The following is a 14,594-nucleotide window of genomic DNA, read 5'->3' on the forward strand; positions in this document are numbered from 1 at the left end:
GTGATTTCGCAATACTGCATATATATATCGCTTTGTCGTTGAATTTTTTTTTTTAATTCTAACATTACTAGGTTCTCTAAACTATATAATCGCCTTTTACTTCAAGTACACACGAACCATGGTAACATCACTACCAAATTTGCGGGAACAGAACTGCGGGATTATGTTCTACATAAAATTAAATCATCACGCACGGAGCATGTATTCAAGAACCAAGCTAAAAAATATTGATGCAACAACTCTCTACATCCTAACAATGGACTTTTGTGACTGCAATAACGATAATAATTGACGTCTTATATTATATTATTATATCACCCCTATGTCATTGTACTTTTAACGGACATTGCTTGTTTATTGCAGAAGTTCCTTTGCCATTTTGTCTTACTAAACAGCTTTGCAGTTTGTTGTTTTTAGCACTCTATTTTTCCAAATGAATGTAAGGTTAACGTAACCACTGCTCGGTGTACATCTCGTTCTTTTTTTTTTTCATTTGATTCATGTATGGGAGTCTCCCTGACAGTTTTAACCTTGCTCCTCCCTGTGTAGTACTTATGTTGTGTACACTTGTATGTGAAAATGTCATCGTTGATGAATAAACTTCAAACTTGAAGTCATTTGTGCGTCGTCAAAAAGCACCTGAAGTAATGTGTTGAGGAGCCGCTGGAAAATATTACTGAAAACCATACAAGTGCGATGCTGCGAAATACGCTCCGCAAAGGCTGCAGCCACAAAGGAAATGGTTTTGCACACTGAGGATGCCGAAAGTGGTGTGAAGCTAATCAGGGCTGGCAACGGCGCTACACCTCGGCACACGGCGCGCCGCGGTTGGAGACCGCCTCTTCATCAACGGCGGTCTTGTGCAGGCTCGAGGAAACAATTGACGACAGCCAGTACACTCGGAAAGCTTTCATTACGCTTACCAGTAACAATTGGACCAGGCGTGTTAGCTAACGGTAACATCACCGAGGGTTTCCTCGAAGAGAATAAGATGTTAGGTGAGTGGAGGCTTCCGACTGACAAGCTGGAGTAATTGTGGCCGCGGCGACTGCCGCAGCCGAAACATGGCTGACCAGGCACTGACCAGGGAAAACTGGAGCGGTGGGCAGCCTTTCGCACCCACCTCTTTGTGGGTACCAAAGATGTCGGGCATTTCGACAGGAATTCGCGCAAGTCGACCGGTGGCGCCAATAGCGCTCGCCCGCCCGTGCGTAACCCACGTGGAGAAGGTTTCCGCCTTTCCACCAACTTGCTTAGCTAGCCGCCCGACGTTCGCCGCGCGCGAGGGCGCCGTGGAACATCGATTTGCACAGTCAAAAGCCTGTACAAGATGAAACACTGTACTTTCCAGTGGCTGTAAACGTGGTGCAAACCTTCTTGTGAGTCACCATTGAAACCCTCTCTCTGTGATGCAAAAACCGAAGTGATATATTTACGTCACCATACAAATTTGAACACCCCATTATTCACAACCATGTTATCAGCGGAGAAAAAGCACGCCGTCTATATGAACAAAAAGCACGCCTAGGCACCGGTGAGATTCGAACTCACGATCTCCTGTTTACTAGACAGGCGCTTTAACCAACTAAGCCACGGCGCCTGCGCTGTTTTGAATTTGAATCCCGGATCACAAGACCAGCGATATCCGACGACCTAGTTTCAGTGGTGCGCATGTGCTTGCCGTAACCTACCCGATGACTCAGTATGAGCGTCACGTATAAGTATACGGAGCGCTTTGGAAACCTGTTTTACGCATATGATATCCTGTCTTCCTGCACTTACGCCAGCTGCATGTCTATGGGCTCCGCGCAGCCGGCCAGCCTTTGCTACGACTTCTTCATTCACCCTCGCCAAACTGATGTCGCATACCCGCCGTACGTTTTGTGGAATTGCCTGTGAACTGCGCCCGTCAAGGCAATGCTACCTGTCTACAGAGTGGGGCTCCACAAAAGCCGCCCACTTGACCATCATCTCGCGATCTGTGGTGTGCCCTTGCGGTTGAGGGGGCCCCGTTTCCTGTCAGCCAATAATAGTGGCTCGCATAAATGCATCTGCCTCTGACACACTGCTTGTGACAGCTTTTACGCATGACATGAAAATATTCATTCCATGCCCGAGGCTGACAAGCATCACTGGGGATGTTCTGTAGAGCAATAAAGACGAATAAGAAACACGAAAGTAAGCAGATATCGCGAAGTAAACATGACGCAGTAACTCGGTCGTCTGAATGAACTATTCAAATATTATGATTGCAGCAAAATTGTCAATCAGAAAGCTGCAGGCCATCATAAAAAAATCCTGATCCAGCTTACTGCTTCGGGAATTGCCGCATAACGTTCCGCATAAAAAAAAATTTTACAAGAGACAAGCAAGGCCCATAGGATACAAAAAAGTAGACTAGTCGCGCGCCACTTTTCGCTTGTTTCCCTGGCCTTCTTACGACCTTGGAAAAAACTTTCATGTAGCACTATAGAGCAACAGACAGATAGATCGGTAATATTTCATAAAGGACTACAATTTTCTGATTGAGCATGTTGATGTGAATGTAATATTTAAGAAGTTAATATATGTTGATAATTATTATGTAATTGCACAAAATACAAAAAATATAGTCGCTCTTGCACCAAGCGAGCGCAAAAAACAGTACGTTGGTTGTGTCCAGCTATGTGGCATCCGCATATTTGTTTCAAATTTTGACGCAGTTTACAGGACACACCCTTTGAATATGAACACGGGTGTGTGTGTGATGTATTTATCCTTTGGAAGATATTCAATAAAACTTCAAAAGCGTAGGTGCATATAAAGGAAAGGCACACAAACATTTATTTGGACGTTCCGTCGGGGACCAACCTTTATCAAGAGAGATTGCAAGCAGCCGGAGTTCAAGCTTGTGAACTCGAAAATGGAACAAATATAAATGGATTCAAAAGCATGCGTAAATACACGTCCTTACGAGAGCAACAAGCATAGTTTATATAGCTTGCACGTAAGTGTATGCCCATTCATTCGCGAAAACAATAAAATGCTTGGAGCATACGTAATGGCAATGAATGCGAACACGAGTACATACAGTCCCGCCTAAATAAACAAAAGAAGAGAGGCAAGAAAAACATAGAAAACACAAAGGCGGCAGCTTGTGGAATGCCAGGAGGAAGGGGTCACACGCAAGCATTGGAGGGGTGGCAGGCGCCAGGAAGATGCTTTCTTTTTTACTATTTAATGCAAGTAGATTTGCTTGTTTTTTTTTTCTAGGTCAAATGCAGCGATGCACTTCGACCTCTCTTTTATTGTTTCTTTTAATCGCAGTGGTGGCTCAGTGGATATGGTGTTGGGCTGCTGAGCACGAGGTCGCGCGATCGAATCGCGGCCACGGCAACCACATCTCGATGGGGGTGAAAACACCCGCGTACTTATATTTAAGTGCACGTTAAAGAACCCCAGGTGGGCGAAATTTCCGGAGTCCTCCACTACGGCGTGCCTCATAATCAGAAAGTGGTTTTGGCACGTTAAACTCCATAATATATATGTTGTTTCTTTTATTTCCAGATTTACACCTCCAATTTTGACTTTCCACGCGACGTAGATATCTGGTTGGCCTTTCTTCGCTGGATCCGTGAGGCGCACCTGTAAGATGTATCCTCTTTGGCGAGAGATGAGGAGAACTTAATGAATTATTCGATCGCGTTGTGTAATATATAATACAGATGCTAGGGCACGCACATCTTTGAGTTTTTTTCTGAAACGGTCCGGTAAGTGAACGGAAATAAAAGAAGAGATCAAGATAAATGTGTTTCTACCTAGCGTGTTTTTTTATTCCCAAATGTCGTGCAAACAGAAGCAGCGTGTCGACTTGCTGCAAGTCTCTTGTTATATCTCATTTTGGAAGCGTCATCGTCATGGAAATAAACCGCTTCCACGCATAGTAATCTCGTGAGTTCCCACAAGCAATAATTAACTAAATTCTGGGTACTTACGTGCCAAAATTGCGACCTGGGTTATGAGGCACGGCGTAGAGGGTGACTCCGGATTATGTTTGACCACCTGGTGTTGCTTGACGTCCAGACAATGCACGTTACGCGAGCGTTTTCGCATTTGGGCCGCATTATAATGCCACCGCCGCGGGCGGGATTTGATGCCACGCCTTTGTGCTTAGTTACGCGCACAACGCCACAGCCATAGAGCCATGACGGTGGGGGAATTCCACAAGCAGAAACAGCAGACGAAAAATGAATGTAAAAAATAAAAACCTGTGTTTGGCGTACATTTGCCCTGAAAACAAAGCAATGTAATTGTATAAGTGAAAACGATATAAACCCCGAGCCAAATATTACAGGCGGATTCACTGCGCTACCTAAGCATACATGAACTTGCAGTCATGACCATAAGTTTAGGGAGCATGGCACCATCGAAAAATTTTAACTTCTTCCAGCGCAGCTATACAACCTCTAAGTGTCTCACTACATTGCATTGGTCGAACAGGGGCGCTTATAGGCTGCTTTGTTTTGTATTAGTTGGCATCCCTAGGCTGGCAAATCAAAAGAAGGCAATGGCAGTGGTCTCCAAAATTTTGCTGGCGACTGTATGTTCCACTGTTGCCGCCAGTGCTTGTGCAGGTTCCAAACTGCACTATAACGCTCGCGCCAGCTGTAACCGAACAAATTTGTTCAGAAGAATGAGGGACCGGGGTGCGGGCTTGGCACATCTTTTGTTCTACAGCTGGTAAACGGAGTTTTCTTTCTTATTTTGCGATGTACAGTGCACAGCAATTGAAACGCGATACTTAGACGACACGGTGGCCGGCGCTTTCTGCGCTACCGGTGAACACTGGGTGATCGCTGAGGAGGCCCAATGCAGTTACGATGCATCCGAAAGATTATCGCTGTCGTGTGACACAAAAATGCATAGTCTCAGCGTCACCAGTGCCCATCAGTGAGGCAAGAAAGTGTCAGCCGCCACGTTGTCCAAGTATCGCGTGTCAATCGCTGACCGCTGTACGTGATCATTTTATGCGCACTGCGTGCCAGTGCAGGTTGAGTACCACATTACTGAAGTACTATAGCGCCAAACAGACGACACGAGAAGAAGAGACACGGACGAGCGCTTGTCGTCTGTTTGGCGCTATAGTACTTCAGTAATATGCACCAACTAGCCCAACAAAAAGTTCTGCTGGAGTACCACATTGCCGGCACGTGTTACAACAGAAAGCATGACCGGAACGCTTCGTGGATATCTTAAGGAAACGGTCGATAGTGTGAGCTTTCTATCTGTTCGTTTTTCAAGTTATGGCCCTTGTGAAATGAAAAAGAAAACACAGTGCAAAGATATCTGTGGCATGGTTTTACCAATGCCACTATATAGAGCCTCGTACAGTGATTGTTGGCTTTACTTGTAAGTAACAACATTTACACATGTTTGTATTGCCCCAGACCTCTCGTCTAATGTCTTCGTGCCTTCAAGGTGTTAATAAATGAAATACACGGTGGAGCGCCAAGACATTATGCTCTTAAACGGGTAAAACGCATGTAGGTGCCACATAGAGTAAAAATCGTTTTTTAAGCTTCAAACAGGAACATTCTCCAAACGAAGTTTCATGAAAGAGCGGGGTTGCTTCGTACAACGGCGATCGCACGGCTTGATCTGCAGACAGCGCGAAACCATAGATCGCCTTTTTCTGCAATGCTGGATGGGCGTATACGTCTGGGATGTCTTAAGGGAACACTGAAGAAAGAATTACTGGTAGAACGCCAAATGATCAGGTATCTGGCAATTAAACATGACGATCGGGCTTCCTATGACTTGTGTTTAAGGAGGCCTCGTTTGGCAGCGTATATATGAGAGCCAGACGCAACGCCGGCGCCTATTTACTTCAAAGAAGGAACTCACAATTTATTGAATTGCAGAGAATGTAAGAGTGTGTACTGGATTGGTTTCGTCGAGGTTATATCATCTGACAGTCATGAAGAGATTTTTGAATGACAACGTCGTTCTGTACGGATGGACGCCTTCATAGCGCGTTTTTTTTTTTTCTTCTTCTTGTGGTTGAAGTTTGTGATATGTAAGAGTATGGAAATTTGTATTTTCCGTGCGATGTCCAAGGCCGGCGATAAATTCTGAAATATCGCCGCCATGTCTTAGTTGGTTAAAGCGCCTGTCAGTAAACAAGAGACAGTCAGTTCTAATCTCACCGGTGCCTGGTTTCAAGGTTCTTTTTTTCTGCATTTACACTTTACTCCCGCAGAGGTGAACGATCGACAGTGCTTGGGCATCGCGATTCCTCCAAAGCCACGATACTTACAACGAAAGGCCGAGGCTGTTTTGGACTTTGAAAGTTTTATTAATGTCGCGGAAGCTATTTTGGCGGTGGCTGTCAGGAGTCTCACTGCATTTTACTGCGGGATCAAATTGTTTCTGTGTTACCCAATATATTATTTATAATATGTACTTCGTTATTTAACGTAACTGTATAAAACACAAGATCGGTACATCTTTTAGAAGCATGCCTTGCTAGGTTTCGTTTCCCGCAACGAAGATGCAGAAGTATGCCTCCGTTATATGTCAGTGCTGGTTTGTAAGTCAATCATGTGTACTCCCTCTGGAGATGCTATTTACATAACGTACACTGCAGAGTCAACACAACTGGCTTCAGTCTGCATGACTCATGGCCATAGAAAGGTCTGGTAGATCTTTTGAAGGGCTCTCGAGAAGAAAAAAGACTGCACGAGTCTACTGTTCCTTGGTTTATTCCGAGTAACGTGAGATAACTTCAGCCTCAACTGAATTTAAATAAACGCATTTGAGTGTCATATATTGCGCCAGAAATATTTTGTGTCAATTTAAGCATATACGAAATTATTGGGTATGGCATTTATGCTGCGTACTTAATTTTGTATTTTGCATCTAGTGAACTTGATATGCTTCGTTTTTTCCAAGATAAAGGAGGAAATGGAGGAAATAACCTTATTGTGTCCTGAGGAACCCCTCCCCACCCACTGTTGGTTTAGTGGTCGGCAGGGGTCGCGGGCCGCACCCATGTTGGGACGGGAAGCCCGTGAGCCTCCGCCCTTTCCAAGATAAAACTGTTATTTTTTACTCGAGCTCGCAATATTTGTTGTGCTTAGTTCCGCCTACTCCACTAAATTCCTCATTCAGTTAGTAACAGTATTATATTTCACTGCTAAATTCTACTTAAATTTAACATACCGAAACACATTCATGTTTGTCTTGTGCGTCTTGTGTGTCTCCGACGGCAGTTCTATGCAAGCGCCAGCTTTGGTCTAAACTAAAATATTACAATCATGCTTGTTACCAACTGAAAGGCACATTTTGCTATGGCTTGCCTAGAAATTAGTGTACACGATACTTAACACATTTTTATGCAACAATACCTTGTTTCGTTCCTTTCGTGAGAGATATATGTAATGTGAAGTGTCTATCTAAATTTGTTCGTAGCGAGGCTAATTCCCCAACGGTACATGCATTTAAACCGCAATATCCCTATATTTCGCGTAGGTATATTTGTTTCTTCTTCATCGTTATATAGTATACTGTATAATTTATATAAAAGAATATAGAGTTTCGAAGAACTCCCTAAAGACGGAGTACTTATATGTACAGAGATACATTCCTTTCTTTGAAGAAAATACTCATTTTCAAAGCTAACTTCAATTCCCTTTTGCAGCGAAACTGTTAAGAAGAATCACGCAAGGTTACTTGTGATGCTAAGGCCGGCGTGCCATGACGAGGTCCATATCAAATGTCAGTGCAAAGCAACGTGCATCAGCGCCAAGAATTTAAGTTGCTTTGGACTATAATTGTTCACAAATAAAAATAAAACATTCTAGCGTATACTTCATTCTAAGAGACCACCCGCAATTTCTTTTTGTACTTTCTTTTTATTCACCAACCCGCAACTTTTTGTTGCTGCCACCGTCTTTCACCGGCTACACGTTGCAGGTTATCTACGAGCTATCAAGCCTCCGGTGGGAAAAGTTGACGGTGTCACGGTGCAGCACATTCCACGTGGAAAACGTTACGATAAAAACAGCTAGCCACGACCTTGCTCGAACGGAGCAGCTGCTCCTGCGTACTTCAGCAAATACTTGCCATCGCTAGCCCAGAAAACGGCTGCTTCGCGATCTCTTATCAAGCAGCACGCTGGAGTTGACTGGACACACAATCATGACGGAGAGTGGAGAGCCATATGCAAATCACTAGAAGAAAAACCACTACTTAAAGTTTTTGATCCAACTAATAAAGTTATTTCACTCACTCACGCAAGCAAACAAAAGTGACGTCAGACGCCTCCCGGAGCGATACTGGATCCGCTCTCCTGCAGAGTTACGAGGATGGCTGGACCAGTGGTTTACACGTCGAGAGCTCTGACAGATACAGAGCAACGGTATTATCAGATAGAAAAAGAGGCTTTTGCCCTAGTATTTGGCTGTGAGGAGTTCTCCCTCTACATTTATGGTCGTTCGCTGCTACATGAAAGCGACCACAGTCCTCTCATTCATATTGTCAAGCAAGCTATTGGCGATATGAAGCCCAGGGTGCCACATTTTTTAAAGAATTCTGAAGTACGACTACAACCTGCTGTTTGTTCCCAGAAAACAGATGCAGCTGGCGGACATGCTGTCGAAATCACCGGGCACTGGTGACGTCACTGCGGTGGACACCGGCGACGTCGAAGTTCATGCCGTCAGCGTCGTGACAGCACTCGTGAGTGAAAAGACGATGGCCCGTCTAGCACGGGAGACCGCGACGGATCCATACCTCAAGGTTGTCCTGCAGCAGAATACGGAAGAAAAGCCCGTCACAGGCCAGCTGAGACCAGTAGCTTCTGAGATTTCGGTAATTAACGGAATATTGTTCAACGGGACAAAGGTTGTAGTTCTCGCAAGCATGCAGCCAGAAATTTTAAAACGTATGCATGATGGTCATCTCGGTACAGCTGAATGCTAATCAAGAGCAATACAGCTGGTATACTGGTCAGGTATCGACGGTGATATCGAAACTCTGATCTGAAAATGGGATATTTGTAAAAACCATGCATATAGCCTGCCGTCAGAACGACTACGGATGCGTCCAACCTCGACTCTCGCATGGTTCCGCATGGAAGTCGATATATTCCAGTACGCAATTCCAGACTGCTAGTGCCAGCATGGCCAAAGCTCTATTATGCTCAGACGGCAGACGATAAGCTCCTACGGTGAAACCCCGAACACTTGCTGAGAATGAAAGTGTACTTCCACTGCGAAACATCGGAGGATGAATCGAGTGACAACTTCGATGATGATGCAAGCACTTCGTATGAAGCACACCTGTCGTCAACAAATGTACTACTGCCTGCGATAGCATTGACGCCACCGCTGCCAATATTAAGAAGATCCCAGAGGCAAGTTAGGCCGCCCGCACGCTTGGGCTGCACGGAAAACTTTGAACAATTCAGCAAGTGACAGCGAGAATTTTTTCGAATGAACCATTCATTGAGAAGGGGAAGTATCACATCTACTTGTGCGGTCATTTATCTTTGCTTCCGAGCACAAACGTGCCCGGCTTTTCCTTTCGTGATAACCTTCCTTCCCAACGGTACTTTTCCTTTCACACTAACCCTCTCGACGAATGTGGCATTATATAGGATGCAATAAACGATTGCTGGCATTCGTCCTCTCGACGCGAACTGGTGTCCGTCACTATGTCTGGCCACATCACTGATACATAGATTGCCAAATTTTATTGAATCGAATAACAGACCTTCATTTCGCAAAATATATAATAAAATGGTTTAATGAGTTCCTAACCGACCGAAAATTTTATGTTCTCTCAAAGGATGTTCATCAAATAGACGTCGACAGTCGCGTTGGGTGCCACCAGAAGACGCCACGTCGAGTTTTATTGTTTACTATATTACTAAGCTCTATTCCTTGCTATAATGGCATATACACATCTGTATATGGAGATGACATCGCGTTTTTGTGTCAGACAACGACATCCACTCTTTATGTAGTCGGTTGCAAACATCGCTGCAAGCCATAAAAACCTGGTTACAAGATATTTCCCTCTCCCTTAACGTCTTAAAACTTTCAATTATAATTTTTCAATTAACGAATGTAATGCGTATAAATCACACCTACCACCTGCAGAATATATCTCAGGTGGACTCAATAAAATACCTGCGCATAATGTAGGACAACCGGGTTAATTGGCCCACACACTTTTAACGTATAAATAAAAAAGCAGTGCGAGCGATTGGATACTAAGAACGCTTTGCAACAGTCCATCGGGGATGTGGAGAGACTCTCTTGTGATGATTTATTCAATGTACGTAGGGCCAATATTGGAATTTGTATGTGTTCTATTTTCAGGCGCGTCGGCATAGAAATTACATCCCTTTGTTCTTCTGGAAGCGGAAGCTTCATGCCTATGCCATTGTTTACCAAAGATCGTTGCCAAGAATGTATTATTACCGTCTCCTTTGTGCAGATTTTAGCTATTACCAATCGAAACGTTCCTAAATATATATGAGTTCCCTATAAAAGTACACATCATTCTCATTTCTCAGCCTGCAATAATTTTTTCAATCTTCCTGGCCTCGGTTCCACACTGCTGAGGTCATCTTCGTTCAGGCACTTGTTAGCCCCTTAGATGTACGATTATGCGAGATCCCTCTTATTGCCAGTGAAACATAACCTCCAGATTGTTGTTGACAATATATACCCAAACAAAGCAAAATACCTCTCTTACTAAACAATAAATGGGCTGTTACAGAATCACTTTTTGGAGCTAAAAATGAACGCTGTCGCAGCGATAGATGCATTGCAAACAAAAAAAAAATCCGCAATTGGAATTTTCTCTTCAACTTTAAACCCGCCCTTCTCTTTAGGACTTCCCGACTTCATACCAGTATTTATAGCTCAGTTTCTGGCGGTTACATTGGCTCTACGAAAAGTGAACTCATCAGTGTCGGAAGTTGTAATAATAACGGATTCTCAATCTTTATGTGCAGCTCTCAATGCAAATAGTGGCTCACATATTTCACATACATTTCATTGTTTAATACATTCTCACTTAACACTAATTAGATTGGTATGGGTCCCTCGTCATGAAGGATTAGCTATCAATAAATTAGCAGTCAGTTTGGCGAGCTGCCATTAGTGGTCTGATTCTCCCGATCCTAACTGTATCTGCTTTCATAACTGCTGCTAGGTTCAGAAGACGGGCAATCATGCAAGATTCTTCGAACCTATCATTGAAAAGTTTAACTGGTTACCAACACCTCTTATTTTGTTGGAACAAAAACTTCTGCCGTAATAGAAAAGTTGAATTCCTCTTGACGAACGGTCGATGCCGAATACGTGTACTAACCTACAAAATTATTCCTTAAGACTTTCATTCCCTTTTGGCGCCGAGTATGCGGGTTACAGAGGTAGGCAATTCCATTTATTTATCGTGCGTATGAAAAATTAGAATTAGCAAAATTTACTTGTCACGCTATACGGGCTTAGGGAATCTTCTGGCTGGTTCCTTGCAGTTAGTGATGTTATCAGCATTTCGCAAGGTTATGGACTGAGTAATAACATACTGTGCTTAACATCGAACCGAAATTGTAGACTGTAAATTTTGTGTGGTCAATGCAATGATTTCGTTTCGCTAAAATTCATAACAATAGTCGGACAGTCAGTCTGATGATGTCATAAGTACTATAAATCAAGCATATTTTCGTTGTAGCATCTTCAGTGCTTGCATGTTGCATTTAGTACAAGTGTCACAAACAATGAACGCATATTCGAGCTTCGGACTAATAATGAACGTACAGCCTAAAAATTTTTAGTTGTGCAGATTCGTGTTTTATTTGTGCCTCAGAAGGCCCGCTTAACCAAACGCGGACGAGCAAATGTTAGAAGATTGTGTTCCAGCAGAGTCTATTATTGTACCACTTAAGACGATGATGTTGATGAGGTTAATTGGCATCCCTTTTAAAAATGGGCGGGGACCAATAGTCTCCTAGCCTACTTGGTTAAAAGAGGCTATCGGGCCATTTGCCTATCTAATATAAACCTCATCTTTTTTATTTAAATCATCTGTCAGCATATTTTACCAACACACTTGCACTGACTCTGGTTCTATAAACCTCTCCCCTGCATTTTTTTTTCCGCCAATACTCTAATTGTCTCTTACTTATCAAGAGCATTGACCAGTTAACCCTTCAGCTTTGTTTGAACGTCAATGCTACTTGAGGGTGGGCCCTCCCTATGGGTTTTGCTGGGTGAATATCTTGACATTAGGATCTGCAGAGAAGTTTTCAACTTTTTTGCCCCACACGCATGCCTCATCCTACGACACAGTCTTCCCGGTATGTTATGGTCAGCAGGCGGCCGTCTCGGACCTAAAATAGCCAGTAACTGCCCGTTGCCTTACCACACATACTTTACCTCATCAGTTCTTGCAGTTTTTGTGAATTTCAGTGCATTTTATTTAATTTCAATCCCTTGCATCCAATTTAATCTTGCTTTCTCCCTCTTTTTCTAATGTCTCCCGGAAGTCTATTCCCACTTTCAATTTTTCTGTGCTTGGCTGCCATCTTTCTTGACATCTTCCATCATCATTCCACGCTTCTGAGGTAGCGGTACTTACGCACTTCATCCGGCCATTTCTTTTCATCCGAGTTCCTTAGTCATTCCACGAAACTACGCTGTCTCTGCGTTTCAGTGACGTGAAAAAAAAAACGGAACCCATGTCACCTTGCATTGTCTCATTTATGATATCATCGTGGGCACATTATGCCCATTCTCCTGCCCAGACAAAATTTCTGATTCCTAGCACACAATAGCACTTCCGAAAGTTTACACTGGCACCATTATATTTTTTTCCAAATTCCACTTTGTCATTGGCATTTGTACTCGGTGGTAGCTTGTGTTAGATAGCTGTAATGAAAGGCTCCAGGAACAAACTAAAATGGTTCTCTATTTATTTTTTTCATAAAAACACTCTTTTTGGCATTACCTCCCACTTTTCAAAGTTGGCAGCATATGTATGCTGCGAACTCTAGTATTGAGCAAAACTTGATCAGCCAGACGTGTTCTTCATTAAAACGCAAGCAGTTATCTGCAATATGTATGATGTGAACCTGTCCATCAATTACCTAGATATTTAGGGATTCAAATTACCTTGGAGACTGAAATTGTTACATATCCTGCATTTCTTTCTTTCTTTCTTTCTTTCTTTCTTTCTTTCTTTCTTTCTTTCTCTTTTTCATTCTTCCTTTCCATTTATCGCTCTTCAATTCCAGTAATTTTTCGTTGATATAGATATGTTCGCGTTTGTATGCCTTCATCTTAGTGCAATGGTTTTGTGTGCTACTTAAAACTGTGTGCCCCCCCCGCCCCCCGTGTACGTCTTTGTGATAATAATTGTAATTGTATATGTACTTTTTGTATTCACTACTTTGGGGAGGTGTTCTGTGTGATTACATAGGCTGAATAATGATATTACTAGTTTGATCCTTTGTTATTTTTTTGAAGAACACTTCTCTTAGCTTTAAGTCATTGTAGTTACCCCTTACCCAATGCATTGCTAAATGCCTGTAAGGTATTACGAAAAATTTTGTAAATGAACAGGAAGAAATAAATCCATGTCAAGAGTGGCCTGGACGCATAAGTGCGCCATAGGGTCTGCTGTTTAGACTACATCACAATTAGGATCCACGCACATTTGTACGCTTCAGTAGCCATGGAATCGGCAAATATTTCTTTTTTGAGAAGTCCCAACTTCCGGGACCGGTTTTAGGCAAACGCTCTTAGAACCAACACATTTGAGTATACTTTGAGCCTTCTTCAGCAATTAATGCGCAAAAATTTATTACTGCTTCGTCCATAGCTCTACACAAATATCTCGGTATATTTTGCTCCGCTCATCATTTTGATGCCGTTTTGTCTTACTTGCACTAGTAGACATCAAATCGTTGTATTTTGACGATAATGATCAGAAAGTTGCAGTCAGCTTGCTAGATTCTATAGACCCCAAGTTGGTCTGAAATTTTAAGAAAAGACATTTCTTCCAGAAAATAATTAAATAGATGTGTCATTATCGTAAATCAAATATAAACACGCGCCTACAATGCCACCTCGTCTAAACGAAACAATCTTTTGAAGAGTGGACGTTTAAAATGTACCAAATTGCGCCACAGGCATGAGGTGTTAACAGTGGTGCTGCCTCCATTTGTTCGTGTATACGACTCATTGCCTTTCCCTTCTTAAGACTTAGTGCTCTCCGATTGCCTGTAAAAAGTAAAAAAGCCTTCAATGGGAGACAACATAGGAGTGCTCCATTAAGCGTGGAAATAAAACTGATATACTTATCAAACCAGACAGACCATGCCTTTGGGGAGCGGAACTCCAGGAAGCTGCAGCTTCCTTTATTCTTTCAAAACAGCGGTTTTCTTCTCAATGTCAAAAACGCCATTGTTAATCCCGGTCACACTGACATTGTAAAATTGAAGTGAATTTATCTGGCGGCCTAAAGCAATGCAAGGTGCAAGTAGAATGTTGCGCAGAATCTAAATGCGCACGCTAAAAAACAAAAAGGTACGCACAGGA

The 14,594-nt window shown here is 42.9% G+C and overlaps 1 non-coding gene across 1 annotated transcript; it reads right to left on the reverse strand.

Moving 5' to 3' along the window:
• Positions 1 to 1,526: 1,526 nt before the first annotated feature.
• Positions 1,527 to 1,600, reverse strand: TRNAT-AGU (transfer RNA threonine (anticodon AGU)). The gene has a single exon. It is a non-coding gene; the product is annotated as a tRNA-Thr (tRNA).
• Positions 1,601 to 14,594: the final 12,994 nt, after the last annotated feature.

This window comes from Dermacentor andersoni, chromosome 6 (assembly GCF_023375885.2).
Source record: "Dermacentor andersoni chromosome 6, qqDerAnde1_hic_scaffold, whole genome shotgun sequence".
NCBI lineage: Eukaryota > Metazoa > Arthropoda > Arachnida > Ixodida > Ixodidae > Dermacentor > Dermacentor andersoni.